At 38.2% G+C, this 22,598-nt stretch overlaps 1 long non-coding RNA gene and 1 pseudogene across 1 annotated transcript in view; one reads left to right on the top strand and one right to left on the bottom strand.

Moving 5' to 3' along the window:
• The window catches only part of LOC143609676 (uncharacterized), a 212,513-nt gene that overhangs the window by 52,665 nt on the left and 137,250 nt on the right, over positions 1-22,598 (top strand). The window lies entirely within an intron of this gene.
• LOC143609675 (sister chromatid cohesion 1 protein 1-like) lies at positions 14,720-19,775 on the bottom strand (annotated as a pseudogene).

The raw sequence follows: 22,598 nt of genomic DNA, 5'->3' as shown, positions 1-22,598 counted from the left end.
CCTTCCTCGAGTATTATTAGGGCTCGGTACCCTCCTTCCTCGAGTATTATTAGGGCTCGGTACCCTCCTTCCTCGAGTATTATTAGGGCTCGGTTTCCCTCTTTCCACGAGTATTATTAGGGCTCGGTTTCCCTCTTTCCTCGAATATTAGTAGGGTTCGGTTCCCTAGTTCTCGAATATTAGTAGGGTTCGATTCCCTCTGCGTTACCATACAACCATACATCATACCTCGAGTATTATTAGGGCTCGGTACCCTTTTTGTAACCATACAACCATCCTTTCCTTCTTTTATTAACTTTATCACATTCATACACATAAGCATACATATCATACTTACCTTAACTTAGCGTTACAACCTGACAGTACGTGCAATATCCGAAGATCGTTCACGTACCGTCAAGCCATCATTCATACATTTCACATTATTCACATAAGGCATACACTTATCTCTTAGGATAAGCATATTAACAAACATATTGAGTATGCACACAGCCCCGAAAACATAACACATAAATGGGGCTAGAAACTCACCTGAACACGGTTACGTTCACCGTTAATCGTAATTCCTTTCTTCAGTTGTGCACGGCTGACTGTATAACAAGTATACGTATTAATTAACTATCACTCCTCATAATGTATTTCTATCTTTATATGACCCACAACGAACGGGGGTCCGGGGGCAGCGCCCCTGGCAGCGGGGTCTAGGGGCGGCAGCCCCTAGCAGGGTCCAAGGGGCAGAGCCCCTGGCTGGGGTCGAGCTGCCAGGTCAGCTTGAAAAATTTTATTTCCATTAACTGTCTTAACACATTTTTCATTAGATTTTTAATTTATTTTCTAATCGAACTTGGCTTTAGGCGAAGTTAAACCTCAGGCGAACTTAGCTTTAGGCGAAGTTAAACCTCAGGCGAACTTGGCTTTAGGCGAAGTTAAACCTCAGGCGAACTTGGCTTTAGGCGAAGTTAAACCTCAGGCGAACTTGGCTTTAGGCGAATTTAAACCTCAGGCGAACTTGTCTTTAGGCGAAGTTAAACCTCAGGTGAACTTATCATCAGGCGAACTTAGCTTGCAGGCGAAGTTCATCAGGCGAACTTAGCTTGCAGGCGAAGTTCATCGCTTGAAGGCGAAGTTGCCCAGATGAAGGCGAAGTTGCCCAAATGTCCGCTGTTTCGGTTTCTGATCAACATTTCGGGCGATTTTAACACCCTTGTTAAGGTTCAATACCACCCACTACACTTCCCGACCATTTTCGGTCGTTTATACACTAAAAGCTCGGATCTTTAAACTTCCAAGATCAAGAATCATACCTTTTGAGCTTGTTTGGATCTCGTTTATCTTGGTATCACCACTAATCTTTCTCTCTTACCCGGACCTCGCTCGATCCTTCTTTCTTTCTCGGCCCGGCCGGCGACGGTTTTGGGTGTGCTTGGTGTGTGTGTATGTGTGTGTTTAGGAGGGTGGGGGAAAATGAAGATATTTTGGGATTTTGGGGGTATTTATATCTCTGAAATCCCATTCTCATTTAACCCATCTCAATTAATCCATGTCCAAGACCCGCTCCTTCCCCGACATTAATCAATTACGCGAAATCACTAAACATAACTTTCTTTATTCAACATTATAAATTTTAGGATGTTACACGAAATCCGCTCAGAATCAGACAGTATAGTATCAAAATCAAAGTTCATGTGAGAAGTATCCTGAGCATAAGGTGATGGGATTTCCAAGCTTACTGGAATATCAGATGTCGGCTGTATAGTAACTATGGGTGAAATATAGACAGACAACCCGTCAGTTGCTACCAGCGTGGACTCAACAAACCTGGCAACCACCTCTGATGGAGTAAGAGTAGGAGGAGGTAAAGAAACAATTTCCGGTGTTGGCATCTGTACCGTAGATGGAGCTATACCAGATGGTGCAGATACAGCCACCATTGGTACACTGGAGGTCACTGGCAATGGATCAGATGAAGATGGAGGTAACACAGACATACCCGATAACGATGGTGGGGAAAAATGGACAACAGTTGAACTTTCACCAACTCTGGCCGTCTTTGATCTTCGTACTAAACAATACATCTCCTCCTCATAATCTGATTCACTCTCATCTGAATATTTCTTCTGTTTACCTTGGATTCTTTCTTGTCTGGCAAGAACTCTCTGTGCTTCAGCAATGTTATCAGTGGAAAAATCAGATAAGGTTTCCTCAAAATCCTCCACAGAGGCAACAGATGGACCCACAGAAGCAGCAACTGTAGAAACGTGCACACTAGAAACATCAACCACTGAGGCATGAATTTCAGCAGGATCAACCCTATCCATGTCAAAAAAAACCTTGGAGGCAACTTCAAGATCAACCTGTTCGGCGGGAGCTGCAACTTGGTCAACTATAGGAATTTCTTGAACCACCTGTGGTGGTTGAACCACTGGAGGTGGCTGAGGGACATCAACTTGTTGCGGAGCTAGATCATTAAACTCATCCTCTGGTGGAGCAACATAAGCAGGATACACTAAATACCCGAATAAGGCAGTGTGCCTCGGCCGAAGTTCAGGCTTGCTATGTGCACTTGATGACTTACATTGTGCAAAAATCCTCTTGCTTATACTTTCTACATAATATATAGGGCGGCGTTGTGGCAGATTGGGAGCAACATGATTAAAGATCATCTGTAAGAATCTGGGATACATCAAGAACCGTTCACATGCCACGGCTCTCCTTTGACGATCAATCTCATAGAATATCATCTGACTGAAACTATACGGCTTTTTGTAAGTCAAGGCAGTCATTGCAGACTGCATCGTCTCGCACCCTTACCATCAGATCCAGCCTTGCGACCAAACATGCACACGATCAACACGTGCATTAAGAAATGCCACTGGTCCAACAAAAATCCCTTTCGACGTTGAGAATCTTCCAACGGACCTGAATACCCCATATGAAGAAAAGGTCCGATCCTGAATGTTGGTGAAAATTCAGTAGGATTCTGAGTGGTCTCAACCCCCAACTGTAGAGCTTTCCTGATCTGATTAGCCGATAACTGGACCACTTGATTGTTCACAGTAGCACGCATCACTGGTGGTTCAACCCGACAGTCATATTCCACCGTCCTCCAAAAATCTTCAATGTTTGGGAGAGATATCGGCAGAGTAGTTTTGATAGTATGGAATATACGTAAACGAATAAGAAACGAGATGATCTCAGTAAATCCTTCAGCTCCACGACTATCCGGATCCAAAGTGACATACATGTTGTGACCCGAAAAGAACTGTCTCTTATCACCGTCATCTTCGTCACCACCTGTACCACCAGCACCAGCCATAGCAGCCATACCTGCAAAAATAACCGAGCTAAGTTAGACAAATGTGGAAACAGCTTATAACTTCGCTGTTATGATAGTGGCGAAGTTGAGGCTTAGCGAAGTTGGTAACATCGCTTGAGATATAACTTCGCTTGGTGTGAAAAGTTTTAATACAGTGTGTAACAAAGTTTACAATACACAAGCGAAGTTGAAGTAATTGGACAAAAGTGTTTCAGAAGCGAAGTTCTCGTAGTGAGCGAAGTTAGGTTTAACTTCGCCCAAGGCCTAACTTCGCTCCATAAACTGAGTAATTTTAACTCCCTGTCGATTGAAAATCAGGACGATGTCATGATCGCGCACTCGACGAAAGAGCTTTACAAGCGGCATTGCCCTTCTTCACTCACGCGATATTGCTGGATCGGGCTTTCGCCCATTGTCCAAGACTCCCCCACGATCTCGAATGAAACTATCCATGGAATCGTGCGCCGTGTGAAACATAGGTCATCGCCGTTCTTAACCGACACAATCCCTTTCTTTCCGTTGGTCAACAACCAACAAAACAAAATCGTTTAGTTCTTCACTACTCGTACAGGTCCGATGGCTGTTCTCCACTAACCACAAGGATATAGGGACTCTATATTTCATCTTTGGTGCCATTGCTGGAGTGATGGGATTTACAGCGCCTATTTTCAAGCTTATAAAAGGAATTGCTTCTATTCACTTTAAAGAGCGTCTCTCCTGTCCGGCTCGATATGAACAAGGTAGGCTGGTAGGTGGGTAGGCTTCTATCCGACTAGGGCGCCATCCTATTAGTCGTAGGTTGCCATGCCTTTGTATGCTATAAGGGCTACCATCCTGTTCTGCTCTCTTCCGTTTGAGGGCGTCAGGTACCACCGTGCAAGCTTGGGACCCATCCGTTTACCTCTTCTGCCCGGGACAGACACGATTATATAGCCAAAGGGAATATGCCGCGCCTAAAATCATCCCAAGCGCCGCTAATGTGGCTACTAAGCTATTTCTTTGGGGCGTTCTTGAATGAAGTCTATCCAAACCGAATTAGCACTTCTCAGATCAGGCGAGGCCTCTCCAGCGGAGCTGGGCGCCGGGGCCCTGGCACCCTTTCTCGAACCAGATCCATGCCTTGGGCTTGTGTCCCAGCTTCGGTAGGAGTCCAAACAGCATTATCCATTTCTAATTCCGAATTCTCTTCCGAATCATCTACCGAATCGCATAATCAACCGGATCCACCTAAACCTAAGAAATTTCCTCTAGACAGAATGAGGCTCTCGTCCAATTGAACTATGAGCTAGAAGTCTTTTGACTTTCGTTTGGGCCATGGCGGCCAGCGCTCCTAAGATCATAGAAGCAATGCTGCAGAAAAAGAAGATTTGTCCTCTTCAGACGTGTCTCGACAACCTGGCGGTTCTTCGGTCTCCGCTTTTGGGGGCGGGAGTGCTTGATCGCTGGGCTTTCCTTTTCCTCAACCAATTCGGTTGTGTCAGCCGGTCTAACATTTAAAAGACAGATGACGCCCCAGCTTGACTCGAGATCAAGACTCCTTACAGCTCGCACCAATAGCGGAGCGGCCGGAGATTGATTGAAAAGGCGCAGCCCTGCCGCCCCCTAGCCCCCTACCTACTCGTGTTCGTAGCTCGATCGGAGGTCAGTCAGAGGTTGAAAGTAGGTAGAGAGAGGTGCGATTAGGGTTACGAATAACCATTTATCACCAAAACAACCTCAACCCAAAGAGAATCAGTGCCTTAAGGGTTTCATAAGAAAACTGGTTTAAATCCGACATTGTGGAATTGATTAACAACCAAAAGATATAAATTATGTTTCGAAAGATCCTAAAGAACCTTAATAGCAGACGAGAAACAGATTTAGATGATGTTGATTCAAAGTGTAAGTTCGCCGAGGGTTTAAGAGTAAAAAGGTTTGACCGAGTTTGACCTTGGTTGGCCTTTTATACTGTTTTGTAAAACCCAACGGCGAAGTTGTTCTAACTTCGCTATATATGTAAGTTCGCCTGTAGCATAACTTCGCCACAGTGAAGTTTAAATTAAAATTGATCAAAAACGAGTAACTAGGACTTTAAATCAAACACAATGAAGATAACCCATATAACTTACTACATAACAAAGGTAAAATAAAATGACGGGATCAAATTTCAGTCTTTCAGAAACCCTGCATGTTTTAGAAAAGATCCGAACAGGAATCATACTGATTAAGAGGCTGTCACACGGGTATGACATAGAGAAACTGGTTGTAGGCAGGTATAAAACTTAGTATGGTTTTCATTGCTTCTGTGATACGGATTAAGTTCAATTAAGCTCAAAATTTAGATGGACATCACTTAAGAAATTTGTGATGCCTCCTATCTATTCTCAAGGCGTATTTGGCTTTCCCCAGATCACCCCGATTTGACTTCAACTCGTAGTGTCTGATCAAACAATATACACGAGTCGTCTTCACAATACTTTCAATTTGCTTTCACAATACCCAGTCGATGCCTCATCCTTGATATTTGTGACCTGATGATCTTTGTAAGACATAATGATAATAAGTTTTTTTTTAAAAAAAAAACATAACAGACAACTGCAAGTCCCGAATCTGGATCACTGTAGAAAAAGAACACAGTCTTCGTGGGGATCAAGACACTCACGGGCTCGTGTATGACTAGGTAATCACTTTTCTGCCTATCATTCGGAGATATATATGTGGAGACATGCACTTTCAAAATGACTCTCCACAGTAAATCGAGTAGTTTTAGTTTGTATCACTTCTACTTTACGCACCATAGAAAGCTACCATATCAGACAATGACTGTTCTAGAGTCTTTTAGGCCTAATAACTTCACCGGTTAGGCACACAAATCAGTTTATCTATCACTTTCCACGGGTTGGATCAATTTTCAATTTAACACTAATTTTGAAACTCGATTTCGTATGTCAAGCTCACACGTGAGTTTTATTTGACCTTTGACTTTACACCCACGGACTTCAGTGAGCTACGCACGGTTTCATTCTTACTGGAACGGCACTGTGGCCACTAGATTTTATACGGCCGAGGAGGTTCTGGCGTGTGACTTCCTGCAGAGTATACGTGATTACACGACACATACTCAAGCGCCCCGTGAGCACTGGCTCACGGAGACCCAGCTCGGCCAGTATTGGGCCGAGATCGCCGACGGGGCCCACTCCAGTGCTGTTATGGAGTCGCCTATTAGGGACCCCGTCCATCGCTACATTCACAGGATCGTTGCATGTACTCTCGTCGGCCGACATACGGGCCACGAGAAGTGCAACAACTTAGATCTGTTGTGCTTATATTCTATAATTGGCCAGCGTCCGACCAATGTGGCGATGATCCTGCTCACGTCATTTGCATGGGGTCGCAGTTTATCGGGATCCTCGACACGCTTACCCTTAGGGCCGTATATTACGAGGATCGCCGAGCGACTTGGTGTATTTGAGCGTTATCCGACCAGATATTTTACGTTGGGGCCAGCCACAGGCATTTTCAGACTACTAGAGGCCCGTCGGGCTGGGATCGTTGAGGAGCATGATCTAATAGCTTTAGTCCCGGTCCGACAGGGTCCCCGGGCACCACCACCAGAGGGATTGGAGGCTGCAGTTTCTCTATAGAGAGGTATTCCGACACGTCGGCAGCGTGGTCCGACTCCACACATCATGCTACCGCAGCAGCAGCATCCACTCCGACAGGCATCAGCATCTTTCTCACGCCAGCCGCAGCAGCCAGTCACACTACATATGATATTTCAGCGGCAGTCGGAGATACAGCAGGAGCAGGTGGCACAACGGGCCCATTATGATGATTACTTTCGATTATTATTTACTGCTTTGCAGGTACCGCTCCCAGACTCATTGACTATTACAGAGGTGGAGCCTGTGGACCTGCAGGATGGTGCAGAGGATGATCCACCAGCACAGTAGTTTTTGGTTACCATTTTTACTTTATTTTGTTTTTATTATCCTCATCGTCTGTATTATATTATATTATGGGGAATACTATATGGGAAACCGGGTGGGTGCTTATGTAATTATATCTTTTGATTGCTACTGTGTTTGATTTATTTATATACTTAATTTTGACGTTATTTTTCTAATCTCGTGAAAATAACGTTAAAAGTGGCGGAAGGTTAATCAGGCATCATGTGGTGGCGTTGATAGCCGAAAGACAAGGGCACATGCACCAATCAGTCGGTGTCCCGATGATTGAGTGTTATGTGCCTTATGTCCAAGGCTTGATGCAAAACTACTATCGAGCCGGGGGTCTCACTGGAAGCAGCCTCTCTATCCCTATGGGATAGAGGTAAGGTTGTCTACATCTTACCCTCCTCAGACCCTACCATAGCATTGCTATTGGTGGGATATACTGAGTACGATGATGATGATGATGATTTGTTGTAATCGAACTTTGTGGGTGTAGTTCACTATAAACCCTCACGAGACCCCACTCGTCCTCCCGGGCTACGGGGGGTTTACAGGGCTTATTGCATACACTAAATGCAATCGTGATTCCTACGAAAGTGAGTTAGGTCTTTTAACGTTTTTAACTAATTTAACAGAATTTATTATGAAACGACTTAATTTGGCTCGGTAAGTGTTTTAATAAAATAAATAAATATTTATGTTCATAACTCTTAAAAGACCTATGTCTTACACTTGTGAGAAGCTTGCTTCTACACATCTCGATATTTTACAGGTTCGATTGTCATTGTGGTAATTGGATGAGACGAGAGTATACGAGTGTTATGAGAGTTCACGAGCAGACTGGTCCTTCTCCAGTCACTTGATATCAGGTGATATCAGTTTCATAATTTATTTTGTTTTTATTACTTTAATCGTTAAAAGTGTAATTGTATAATTGTTAATAGAACCGTCACATTTGTGCCCCAAAGTTTTAAAATTGCTTAATAGTCAAAAAGCTAATTTCAACCCCGTCCCTTAAATGTTCATTAATCGTTTTATCTATTTTAACTTTGAGGACAATGTTAAGTATTCTTACATTGAGGACAATGTAAACCTCAAGTGTGGGGATGGGGGAAATTTGAAAAATTTTAGCCCGATAGTACCTCGAAGAGTGTTCAGAAACCAAAGTTGTTAACTGTTAGTTATTGCCATTAATGCCAAGTCATAGGTTTCTGGTCATGGTTGGTTTGTCAGCTTCTCATTAGTCTTACTCACAAATGTTTTTATAACGAGAAGTTGAAAATAGGGTCGTTTAGGCGGGGATAACGAGTCATGGGGACAGGTACACATGTTTATATCGTCAACCCTATTCCTCCGGTACGTGTGTGAGTTGACCCAAATATATATAATACACATATAATATATAGTATACACATGTCATTTGAGTGCTTCCATTGATGTTCATGGATTACGGGATCGTAGTTGGCAAAATGCAAAAGTGATAGAGGCAACTAGGTTAAGCCTCGTCTGGATGAGCGTGAGTGTGGGTACTGGGGGTTGGGGCATCATACATTATACATATGAGGATGGTTTATGTGAAGGGCGGGGGGTTGGGTCCCTTAGAAAATATTTCTTGGATTTATTTTTCGTTTGTTTAACCCCGACATTATGTTACGAGACGATCCAGCTTACTAGGTTTATTTGTAATTGTCTTTGTATTTGTTCTATTATTAAGCATCAAGTTATTATGCTTAAAAAAACTGAGGAAAAAGCCAAAAAGATGTCTTTTTATATTCAGTTATGTATTCTGTAGTTCGTTGAAGTTCGTTTGGTAAAAAAATATGAAATCAGTATGTATGTTAGTTGCTTATTTAGAGGTTGTATAATAAGTCAGTCAGTTTGTATAGTAGTTTCATTTATTTAGATGTTTTGTAATAAGCCTGGTCGGATCGTTTGAGCTACTTAAATATTTTCCTTCCATACCCTTACACCTGGCCCCGTTACAACCCTTTTAAGTCCTCTTGATTTGCATTTGTGTCAAAGAAGCTTGATGGATGAATATGTACTTATGAGTGATACTGAGAGCATAGTGATACTGGAACATCTTTTGCTAGTCCATATATTAAACTGAGAGGAGAGATGTTATATTACGAGGGGTATGAGCATGTTTGCCTTAACCGGAAACAAATTACACTTGTATGGGTGGCTCTATTGTTTTTATTATAGCATTTAACCGTATTTGTGAGATGTCAATCTAAAAACAGTGTCAGTCTGGAAAACTGGGTATGACCTTAAACCTTACTAGTATTAATGGCGATAATCTACATACCTATGATGGAAGTTGATGTTTGCTTTAGAGCTTTGCTTGAGGGAAAGCAAAAGATAAGTGTGGGGATGTGATGGTCGGTTAATTTGTATATGTTTTAGTTCGTTTATTGTTTAGTTTTAACTTTTTATTCTAGAACTATCGATACTTCATACGTGTATTATTGGATTTCAGGTCACAGGCGTCACCAAATTGAACTGTGGGACTGGTAACGTGCTTTGTTGATGGGTTGACATACGAGGACCGAAAGCATCTTATGGCCTCGTGTAATGGTCAGTTGCTAAATCAGCCTAAGGAAGATGATTGGAAGTTTCTAGAGTTTATGTGTGAAGATTCGAAATCTGAAGCAGCAGCTGAACGACGAAGACGGGGTAATTCATCAAGGTCAGTTAAGTCAGTTGCGAGTGAATCTGAAAGAATTACTGAGTTGGAACGTGAACTGGCTGAGTTGAAGAAGGGTAAGAAAAAAGAGGTTGGGAAAATTGGTGTTAAATTCCCGGTTTGTGAAGATTGTGGTGAACTCGGGCATAAGACAAAAAATTGCCCCGAGTATTATGATGATGAGGAGGATGACATCGAGGAAGTTAATTATGCTTACGAGGATTCCAAAGGCCAAGGGTTCAATTCGAACACATATCACCCGGGCCTGAGGAATCACCCGAACTTTCGTTACGGAAACGCGTCTTCTCAGTTGAATCCGAACTTTCAAGGTTCGAGCCAGAACAGATCACAGGGTAATTACCGCAAGAGCAGTTATCAGCAGGGTTCGGGTAATCAGAATCGGGGGTATAACAGAGACGGTAACCAGGGCGGAAATTCTTGGGGTAATCAGGATCAACAGAAAGGTCCTCGGGAAATTCGGATGAGTCGATGCACTCAAAGTTGGATGCATTATTGAAAGTTATGACTGATCACAAGGCCTAGACGAAGCAACAGTTCGAGTTATGGGATAAATCATCGGAGGCAATGATGAAGCAAATCGGTCAGCTCGCTTCAGACATGGCGAAATTACAAAAGAATGTGGGTGTGCATTACAACGTCTTTTATGTATTTATTTATTATTTTTTTTGGGTAAAGAGTAACAAATTATAAGAATCGAAGAAATGAAAATTTGAAAACATTTTTTATTGTTCTTTAAAAATAATTCTTTAGGAGTATTTAAGTTTTTTTCTCTAAGGATAACTTTTCTCTTGATCCTCTCACCATCATATTTCAGTTTGAAAGCTTATTAATTGAACTTAGAACATCATAACCTAACCAATTTCAACTATAACAAAAGAAAAAAACATAAAAAAATAGATTGGATAATTGAAACTATTTAATTAAAAACATGATATTTCAGTTAAGCAGCAATAGTAATTCGGTTGGCCATTTATCAGGTTCGGGTTTTTTGGGTCCGGTCAGTTTGGGTTTGAGTTCTAGTTTCTCGGGTGGGGTACTTTTGGTTCTCGGGTCGACTTACAATGTATCCTGTTTATTTGTGTTAGAGAAATAATCATTTAGTTAGGTTGTCTGTTATGGAATACAAAATAATTTTCAAAATGAAAAATTGTTGGGTACAACTTTTGCAGCATGATTTATCGTCGGCTGTGAAGACGGTTCTTTGTTTTGACAACAGGTATGCGTTTTGATTTTGTTGTTACTGTTTATTGATAGTTTGTGATGTTGTTTTGAATTGTAATGTATGGCAGAGATTGATGTATTGCATGTTACTTTGCAAAAACATGGTCGTTGCCTATAGAAGGTCAGGGTCAGCTTGATGATCCGTATGCTGCAGATATCAAACAGAAACGTCTCATGCTTCAGCGGTTTCAAGTGGAGGCATGCCGGCAACATGTTATTGTTTTTGTTTTAGTGAGTATAAAAGGTCCAATGTCCATACTTTGTTTAGTAACTTAATGCCTTCAATTTGGAAACTTTTGAACAATTCCTGACAGGCTGACATAGAATATAGTACATTGTTCGTGTTCATTCGGTTTATGATAAAAATCACTCAAGTTTCATTATAGTTCCGTACTTTCACTGTTCTGAGATTTTTAGTAACTGTAAAATTGACTGGGCTAAATTGAATAATCATATAACTTGGTTTTTATATAGTGATTTCTTTTATTTACAGTTACACTTTAGGTTAAACTTGAACAAAATAATCCCTAAATGGTAACCAAGTTTCAAATATGTTTCATTTAAGTCACTTAATTTTAAAATATTTACATTAATAAATTTACAAATCTATTAACCGTTCCATTTAGGTCATACTTAGTTTAAAAAAAATCAACATTTTTGAAAATTCCACAACAATGGAACAATATTAAAACTTGAGTGATTTTTTTGTTTAGAAAGAAAGTGTCGGTGACTACAGTCGAATACTAAAGAAACTCGGTTACTATAAGATGAAATATTCCCTAATTACTAGTATGATCAAGTCATTTATACAGTAAATGTGTTTAATTATGTATGTCTATACTTAAAGGCCATTATGAACTTATAAATCATCAATGTCATAGCCTCTTTTAAACTTGAGCTAGTTAGTGTGACGTGACGGGGTGTTCGTTCAGCTTAATATTACACTTGAAGTTGAATCTATATTATTATCATTGAACAAATGGTGGAAAATTTCAAATTCACCACATATATGATATTTTAATAAAGATTTTCTTATCGCGTATATGAAAAACCTTAGTAGTCGCGTGTTTATTTTTCTAGTTCAAATTTAGACAAGTAGCCCATTCTAAATAAACTCGTGTCAGTTAATCATCTCTAAGGTATATACGTGTATCAACACAACCATCTTGTTTTCTTTTTTTACTATCTTAACAGAGCTCAGACCCAGTTTCCAGGGAACTATCCTGATCCAAGAACATTCATGGGTGGCATATTAGCAATCATTGGGTTATTTATTCTAGTGAACATGTATATTAGTTCTCTCAAATCTTGAATCTTAATTAAATAATAATCTTGTGTTAGCACCGCATATTTATAGATATTTTACTTATGCCTAGTTGCTTATATATTGTTATCGATTCTAGCCATGTCATCTATGCGCATAGGGTCCATATTGAATAAATGAATACTTGGGCTCGAATTGTGTGATGCCCGTATCCTACAAGTAAAATACGATATCTAGTGCTTGACTTGACAAATCTTTGAAAGTCTAAATAGAGTTATCAATTTTTGGGCTTCGGTAATGATAAGGTAAGATTAAATTTGATACTAAGCGTAGTTATTAAATGCCCTCGCTTTTTGCGCCTAGGCCCATTTTTCAGGCGAGACTCAATAAATACGCTAACAATTCCTAGGCGAGCGCTCTGGCAATGTGTACGACAGGAACATGAGAAGATAAAAGCCAAGCAAAAGAAACACAAAAGTGCTATTGAAAGTTATATCTAGGAGTGGTCAAAGGAATTGCATTTAACATTTTGTTATTCAAGTTATAGAATTACGAATGTTGACTATTTTAGAACTTTTGGTACTACTCCCTCCGTCCCATTATAAGTGTCCACATTTCCTTTTTTATTTGTCCAATTACAAATGTCCAATTTCAAAATTTATTAGCTAATTTCCAATGTTACCCTTAAACACACACAACTAACATTAATAAACAATATTGATGGACCCACTTTTCAAGGGCATTATTGTCATTTGGTAAGAAAAAAAAAGTAATCATTTAATCCACCTTAAACTTTGTGTTTTTCAAACATGGACACTTATAATGGGACGGAGGGAGTAATAGATTTTGTTTACTATGTTTGAAGAGTAGTGTTATTTTTCATATACACAACATAACTTTGATTTTTTATTCAAGTGTTTTCTTTTCCCCTCAGGCTCTCGCTTATTTTGCATCTTGCGCCCTAAGCTCCACGCGAGGCCTGTGCGCCTAGCACATTTGATAACTATGATACTAAGTTATTTTGAATGTACAATCTTGTATTCACTTAGTATATTTTAATGGTGAATCACATTAGTTGGTTAACATAATGTAAATATGATTACTGAATCTAATCAGGGTAACCAATTAATGCCTTTCATTAGGTTTAATGAGCTTCCTAAGATCGTGCATAGTGGGGTGCTTCCCCCCTCCAAAGCGCCCTAAAGTGTCGGGGAACACCACCCCCCCCCCCCCGGCGCGTTGGAGGGGTAGAGTGCTTCCCACAAAGCGCCAGTAGGGTGAAAGGTAATTAGTGAGCTTATTTATTTGTTTTTTTTTTTGATAAAAAGTAATAATAAAATAATAATGAGGTAATTATTTGAAGAGGCGCAAAATGCCTTCATATGGCTACATCCACTACACATAATCTATTAACACTTTATGGATATTTGTGAAACAATAATTATAGTCCTTAAGCGCAAGAGGTGCAGCTACGGAAACTTTAAAAATCTAGAAACTGAATAAATGTGTAGATCAAACTACAATGATTAAGGTAGAAGATTACTTGGTTGCAATTCTATAATCTTGGTCTAGATTTATATTATAACATAAGAGTTATCGGGTATTGGTGTTGTGTTTGGTAAAATCAAGTCTTTTTTAACTCAATATTTAAACATACACCAAAAAATTGCATCAGGAAACCAAAGATTGACTTAAAACAATAAAACAGTCAAATTACTCATAGAACTATGTAAAAGAGTTATCATCATTCATTATTAGTTAGGACTTATCTCCACCTAGTGAATTCGGTTAGACGAGTTCTTTATTAGGTTAAAAAGTAGCAATAAAAATAAACACTTGATAAAATCAGGTTCCCTATCCAAAACAATAAAAGAGCAAACCCCAATACCCAAAGGTGCTATACATGCTATACATAGTGAAAACCATGCGCATACACCTACCTTCAGATAACAAATTCAAACTATGATGTGCGTTTGACAACGCTATAGACATGTCAATGTTGACCTTCTTGAACTTGATTAAAACACAACATTTCACACCAACTTAACATATAATTTGAAGCTATATGCTACATAGCCCTTCCAATTTATAGTTATCACCAAATATTATTCAGTAATTACTTTTCAGATTCACATCAAGTTAAAAAATTCCATAATGAAGAAAGAGGTTCCAAGTAAACAAGGACAAACCCTTTTGTGTATATATTCAAGCTACTGATCCATGCCCATATTATGTATAATTTCAAACTACTATTCCTTACAAAAGTGATTATATTAAGTGGGAAAATACTTAGATAAACCAAAAATTAAGCAACAGTGGATATCCTTGCATGTCCTCATCATAAACTACTTCATTAGATTCTATGTATGGGGTCCGCCTCTTTCTTTCTACCTTTTAGTCACATTTTAGCACCGCGAGAAATAATAATATTTCCATAAGGTTCTTTCTGTTGTACCTTTATGTAACCACGAGACGCCAAAACTGCACGTTTAATAATATTTTTCTCTTTTAACACTTAACATATAAATATATGTCACTAGCACTAGGTATAATAAGAAACATACCACAAGTCTGGTAAAACAGACAGGCAGCCTTTTTCCGGTCCAATCCCAATGCAAGCTGGTCAAGTGATTCAGTTTGAGCACATCCCGGTGTATCAAAATGTGCTTTTAGTTGCAACATTTTCTTATTTTAATCAACAGATCAAAACTATGTATGTATATATGATAACCTTACATTCGGATAGAATCAGTTAGCTGGTCCATTGGTTGATCAGTTGCAGGGACCTTTTGGGTGTGTGTTGGTCCACTTTCCACAATCAACTCTGAACACGTAAACATGTAATTAGTTAATTAAATATATTATGTAAAAATAAAGCAATAAGTAGTTAATTTCATTACTTTCGGGTGACAATTCGTTTTCAGAAAGTTGAGCCAGCTTGAAATTGGGATCAGCGTGACTGAACGACAACTCCTCTGCCACTGGGTCAAGGCTACTCGCACTTTTTCTAGTGGATGAGTAACGTCTCTTCTCGCTTGACCTGAGCATTTTAAATCTCATAAATATAATATAAGAAAATGTTACATCAAATGCACTTCTGGTCACTTTTGACCCGGTCAACCTATTTGACCCGTTCACTAACCTTTCAAAGTTGATATCTGAGACTTGTGGCACAAACCTGGGTCCAGATTCTGAGTTCATAGATTTAGCCAACCTGCCTGTTAGTTAAAAACATACATTTATATATGCCCCCTTTATCATAAGTTATTTGCATATAGGAAAAAAAACGATCATACCAGAATTTGCAGGTGTAACTGTCATGTCAGCATCAGCCACCGGGCCCCCATTAGCCCCGGTGACATTGTTCATAAGGGTGCTGATGATTTCAGGAATCTCATGGTTATTGACATCTGGCATGTTCTTCTCTATGGATACCCCTAATGATCCAGATCCAACTCCACTATGGTGATCTTCAAAAGGCTAAATATTATAATGCATGATGCGAATTTGTAAGTGTTTCATTACTGTGTATATGAATGAAAACACTTCAAAGTTTTCTTACAAATGTTGGCGGGTCATGATAATTGTTTGCTTCCGGTGGTGATGATGATGACGGTACCGGTGGATGTGGTGGCGAGTTTGCTCCTGAATGAAACAAATGATGTCACATTGGTAAGTATATAAGAATTGTTAAAAACAATTACATTGTTAGAAGTCATATATACCTGACGGGGAATCATGCACAGGTTGAGTTAATTTCATCCATTGTTTTAACAAAGGAAGAGGATAATATATATCCTTATTTCCATTTGTAAGCAAGCCATCAACTAGAGGGACCGGTGGTAAATCCATGAGTTTTTCAATTTTCATGGACCGAATGCCACTTGAAGGCTGAAGAAAGTCAATAACATATTGTTTGTTATCATTATAGGTTGTTGAATAATGTTTTGATAATTAAATATTGTTCGGAAACGTACCTTTATCTTTCTTCCTCTTCTTGAAACGAGATCAGAAGCGTCTTGAAGCCAAGATTGATACATATTTCCAGGGATCACAGTTTGTTCATAATCCATGATAGCAGACGGGGCCCGCCTTTCTCATTTTCTAGATGGTCTTCGCGTCTGTGGAATATGTTGAGCCTGCAATATTTGATTTTATTTCAACAAATGTATATGTTTCAACAATTGTATATTTCAAAATATTACCTTATCCTCATCAGATTGAGGATTGTTTTGATGTTCTGGATGCTGATCAAGAATCTCATTAGCTGCCATTTACAACACCAATGTTATAATTTATAACAATAAGATGTCTAATTTTTTAAATATAAATTGAGTTAAGTTGATGTAAGCAGTAAAGTACACATTGGGTGACTTTTAACCAGTTCACCTGTTTCTATTTTAGCTTAAATAAGTCTAATTTGTCTAATGTGACCCGTTAGGGAAAAATCATAACCAAAAATCAATTCGTTCATTTAAACGGGTCATTTTCTACCTATATTAGAGTCTGAAAATAAGAAAATTAAATGTTACTTACGTTTGTTAGGCTCGTCTTGTAAAGGTGGAGAGGGTATAACAGTATTTGGTAGGTCAGAGGTACGGTTATGTGAAAGAGACTTCTCTAGTGTCACATCATCACCACCGTCAATATCATCCCCTTCAATGTCAAACCTGTAATTTTCACCATTCAGTTATATATGTAATATTATGAACAAATTTCAACTTAGCCTAGTAGTTTATATAAAAAGAAATGCAGTTGTTACAGTGATAAAATGATACAGTTAACTTGCACATTTACCAGCAAAAGTATTTGAAAAACCTACCTCTCGAACTGATTGAAGCGTCCTGCATCTGTCTGATGTGAATCGAATCGATCAATTAGGGTGATGTTTTCAATATCAGCTGAGAAAACAAGAAATACACACCATCAGGAACATATGACAGAATCATAAAACCTGTGTCTGCAAGTAAATATATCCATAAATCATTTTAGATGTACCTTGATGATGATCATGAGGTAGATCAACATCCCCCTGGTTGCGGATGTATGACTCATCTATGTTGTCAAGATTCTGTAAACCGAAAAGAAATACATCTTAGAACTTTTAGCTTATTATGTTGTAAACAGGTAACTTTTATCAGTAGTTTGTGACACAAATTTACCATGTCAATGTAAGCACTTCTGTTCATCCCCATTAGCGTGTCCGAGTTAGAAAATTGAAGATGTTGCTCAATGTCTCCTAGGTCTACTGGTTCGTTATCAGGGAGTGTAACAGCTTCATATCTACCACAAAGTATCAATAAACAGTTAAATGCAATATATTAGATAAACCATGAAATCAAAGTCTATTTGACTCCACAATGACACTTTGCCAATATGAATCAATAGAATGTGATGTACTAACTACAAAGCATGTATAAAACATATAACAGTAATTTCCCATTATTAACTTGATACAATAGGGTCAATTATGTAACCAGTTGGTTTTCAGATAGTAGGGGTGCAATGTGCAAACAAGCTGAGCCGAGCCGAGCTCGCCTAGGCTCGGGATCGGCTTGTTTGATTTACACAGAGCTAGAACTCATTTCAATCTCAATTTCTAAAGCTCGAACTCGGCTCATAAGTAGTTTTTCAAGCTCGAGCTATCCTCGGGCTCAGCTCATTTTTCTAGCTATTTTTTCATAATATTATATATATACATATATACATATATATATATATATATATTATAAAATTTGTATTATTAGCAAGCTCGCGAGCCGGCTTGAGCTCGGTGACGGTAAGTGAAGCTCAGGCTCGTTTATTAAACAAACCTACTTTTAGGCTCGAGTTCAGGCTCGGGCGCGCTTAAGCTCGGCTCGGTCGAGCTTTTTCACGAGCCGATCATGAGCAGCTCGCTAGCAAGTAGTAACTCGGCTCGTTTACACCCCTAATAATAATTATCCTACCTAAATGGAACTTCATTTATGGTTTATTAGCAAATTTAAAGGGAAAACTACAACATAAGTGAAAAATCAACATATGGAATAAAATTAAAGACTCACTTAGCCTGAGATTTGCCCTTAGGAAGCACGGTTGGATCTCGTTTAGCTTTAACCTTCCATGCTTCATTAATTTCCACCTACAAAATCCATTTCCCCAATTTTCACAATGTAGATAAAACCAAACATGAACATATAGAGAAACGGATCTGAAAGCGTACCAGAAACCGAGTGACGTCCTCTGTAATCAAAAAATTATAATTTCTAGTTAGTGAACATAATACGAAACAATGAACAAAGCAAATGATTGATAAATTGAAAATCACCGTAGAGTAATTTCACTTTCCGCTCGTACACAATGACAACTCCACCTGAAATTAAACAATACTCGAAACATGAAATTCAAATCACTAATATACCGAATTCAACGAAACAGATTCAGCAACTTACCCATGAGTATTCCTGATAACCGTAGAGCCATCGGAACCGACGGATTCAGTATTTCTTCACTGCAATTGACCAAAATAGGTCCGTCAGTTACCGCAACCGAATAAACACTAATAATAAATAAACAGTTAATTAAATCTGACCAGATGTTGATGATGTTAAGCTTATTGAGATTCCTCCGGTTGATTTTAGCATGTAGCGTTGCAGCTCTCCTAATAATCATCATAAACAGTCATGTACAAACAATTAGTCAAATATAAAAACAGGATTACGATAAATTCAGCATCTGTAATACTTAAAACCGAATATAATTAGTTAATGACCTAAAGCGATTACTTAATAACACACAAATTAAAACGAAAACATATTCACACCTCCGGTTTATCAAAACACACAGTCACGAACATAAATTAGCTGAAATTTACGTTTAAATATACACAGGATTACGAATTCAGCGTCTGTAACTCTTAAAACCGTAGAAAATAACCTAAATCTGATTCCTACACTAAGCAATTACTCAATAACACACAAATTACAACACATTCACACCTCCGATTCACCAAAAACACAATAATAACGAGCAACAGATATAATGATTGAATACGAACATAAAAAAGTTGAAATTACGTTTAAATTTATACAGGATTACGAATTCAGCTTATGTAAGTCTTAAAATAACGTCTAAATCAGGTCCCTACACTAAGCAATTACTCAATAACATACAAATTACGTCTATTCACACCTCCGAGTTATCAAAAACACACAAGCTTATTGAATAGGAAGTTAAATAAGCTGAAATTATACGTATAATTTGGATCGAAATCCACGCATTGAATGGAGTAAGTATTGCGTACCAGATTTGACCGAGTGGAGCTTTGCGAGCGAGAAGCTGGTGAGAGTAGAACATAGTCTCTGTGTAAAATTATGAAGCAAATGAATGAAGGTTTGTTGTTGTTAATGGCGGACTGTATGTGTGTGTCTGTTTGCTGACGTCACAAATGTGTGTGAGAGAGAGAGAAAGAGAGAATCGATGTAACGGAATTGAGGCGGGAGGAGGAATCGTGTGTGAGTGGAATGTTGTACTTTGCTGACGTCACCCACATACACACACCTGGTAAATGTAATGGTATCGTATCGTGCTCTTTGTTTATGAAGCGTGTGCTTTGCGTGGTTGTACGTTGTGCATCAGTTCTTAAACTTTAGAAATTAATTGGAGTGTAATATTATACAGAAATGATGATGGTATGTGACTCTGGGTGTATATTTATGAAATATATGCTTCGCTTGTTTGTACGTTGTGCATTAGTTAACCAAGTAATGGGAAGGTAGAGACATGATGATGAGTCATAACTATTGGATTGTTAATATTCTGTTAGATGCTTATAATTCTACAAAGAATAACATGAATTGTTAAAAGGATCAAATGTATTTTTATAATATAGTTTTAGATGTTATTTTGATATACAGTTCTTATGTTTTTAAATTCTTTTTTTAACAATAAACGAATAAAATCTAGTTAACCGGGGTATAACTCAATGGCAAAAGAGACCCCAAATGCATGTGATTGCATACATCGCTGAGTAGTCCAAATCCATTTTCTGCTTGTTCTAGTAAAAACTTGTTACCCGAAAGCCCTCTGTTGTATAATTCGGTTGAGATAGAATACAAAGTTAAGATTTTATAAGACATTCAGTCATCAATATCAATTGAACTAAAGCTCGTCCGCTTTTATATTATCAACTAATAACACTATTTTTATCCATTTAAAATTTGATATAATATATGTGTATTAGTAAACTTTTTTTGTCAAAGGGGGTGTATATAATTAGTAACCTGAACTAGAATATTATATAAATTTATTTTTACTGAAGCAGACTTGTGTATCACGCAACAAGTGATATATCATATAATATGTACAGGTGTTGTATGTAAAATGAAATAAGATTGATATATTTTACTTTTTATAAATGGGATAAAACATAAACTTTATGATTATTACTATGAACGTATGTATTTTTTAAATGTGATTACATGTACCCTTGATAATGATAATGTGATGTATATGTGATAGTATCCTCAAATGAAATATTTAAATTCAGCTGAGCCATCTCATATCTTTTCAGACCCTAATGGTAACTCTTACTTGAATATGATTTTATTCATTACATTTGTTTGTTTGTTTGCTTACATCCGATGACCTAATAGTTGAAATTTTGAATTTTTTTTTGAAAGAAAAGAAAAAAGATACATATGTAGTTATATCCCCTTTAGAGCGAAAATTTGTTATCTTTCAACACTTTTCTAACTACACCATTAAATTTTGCGTTAGTAGGATTATATTCGTCACGTTTATTTACCTCGCATTTGTCTTTATTTGTTTAAAGAATTGATTTTTTATGTGTGAAAACAGTAATTTGAATTTAGAGTTATTATTGTTTGACCTGATCCGAACCACATCGCTGACTGATAATTAGAAGTATGAAAAAAAAATTTGGTCTCATGATTTTCGGACTAACCTAATTAAATATTCAAGATCCGCCACCGGTGTTACTAAAAACTATTTAATATTTATGAGAGTTACATATCGTGTTAGTATTATAGTTTTACAATTTTACCTATCTACCAATCTTATAAAAGCAAATCTAAGTGGACACATGACATTATATTAGCTTGTTCACGTAGGAGTTTACCTATACAATTGTCATATTTATTTAATCCACTTTATAAACATTAACTTTTACTCTCCTCAGCCACATCGTCCTGGAGACAACTCAAAACATCAAACTAACATTATAAAAGGAAATTGCGTCAAGTAGAATAGGCAGCTCGAGAGATATTGTGACACTTCACTCAATATTAAGAAATCTCTAAAGTTTTATTTTTTAAATTGTTTTCAGTCTGACAAGTTGTTTTCCTGTTCAAGATCGTTTCTTTTGGTTTATTATAAATAATCAGCCGGTTTTTTGCCCTCCGATTTAGTTGTTTGTAACCGGACCGGTGACTCTAGTCGTTATCGGCTGAACCAGCTACACCGACTGTACAAGTCTGGTTTTCAAAATCTTGCTTTGAAGTGATTTTGTTCTGTCAAAAATAGGAATAGACATTTTTAATCAAATCAATTTATATATTGAAAATATGAAGACATTGAAAACAATAAGATTCAAGTCTAAATCTTTATTGCATTGATTAATAAGTTGTTGTGATTACTGGGGTTTATAACCATACAATTACTTGTTAGACAAGAATAGGAGGAAAACTAACTCAATAACCCCCTAGGTTTGTAAGTACGACAACTAGGTCCTCGCACTTACGCAAGATTACACTAACAATCACCCCCCCTAATCTTGTGACACCGATGAAGCTTCGCATCTCGTTAAACTTCAACCGTAGCAACGCTTTTGTAAGGATGTCTGCTCTTTGTAAATCTCCACTGACATGCTCCACCTTAATTTATTCTCTCTCGATGCACTCCCGAATGAAATGGTACCGTGTGTTGATGTGTTTGCTTCTCCCGTGAAAAACCGGGTTCTTCATCAAGGCGATAGCCGATGAATTATCCACCTTCAACGTCACGATCTCCTCCTTTTATCCAGTCATCTCTGACAACAAACCCCAAAGCCATAAAGCTTGACATGCAGCCGATGTAGCTGCCATAAATTCAGCTTCACATGATGATAACGCCACCGTTCCTTGTTTCTGAGAAACCCATGATATCGGTGATGTACCATAG

Source organism: Bidens hawaiensis, unplaced genomic scaffold (genome assembly GCF_021521415.1).
Source record: "Bidens hawaiensis isolate Kalapana, Puna unplaced genomic scaffold, B.hawaiensis_p1.1 tig00008984_1, whole genome shotgun sequence".
NCBI classification, from domain to species: domain Eukaryota; kingdom Viridiplantae; phylum Streptophyta; class Magnoliopsida; order Asterales; family Asteraceae; genus Bidens; species Bidens hawaiensis.
The sequence above is the reverse complement of the archived record's forward strand: the minus strand, read 5'-3'. Positions and strand labels throughout refer to the sequence as shown.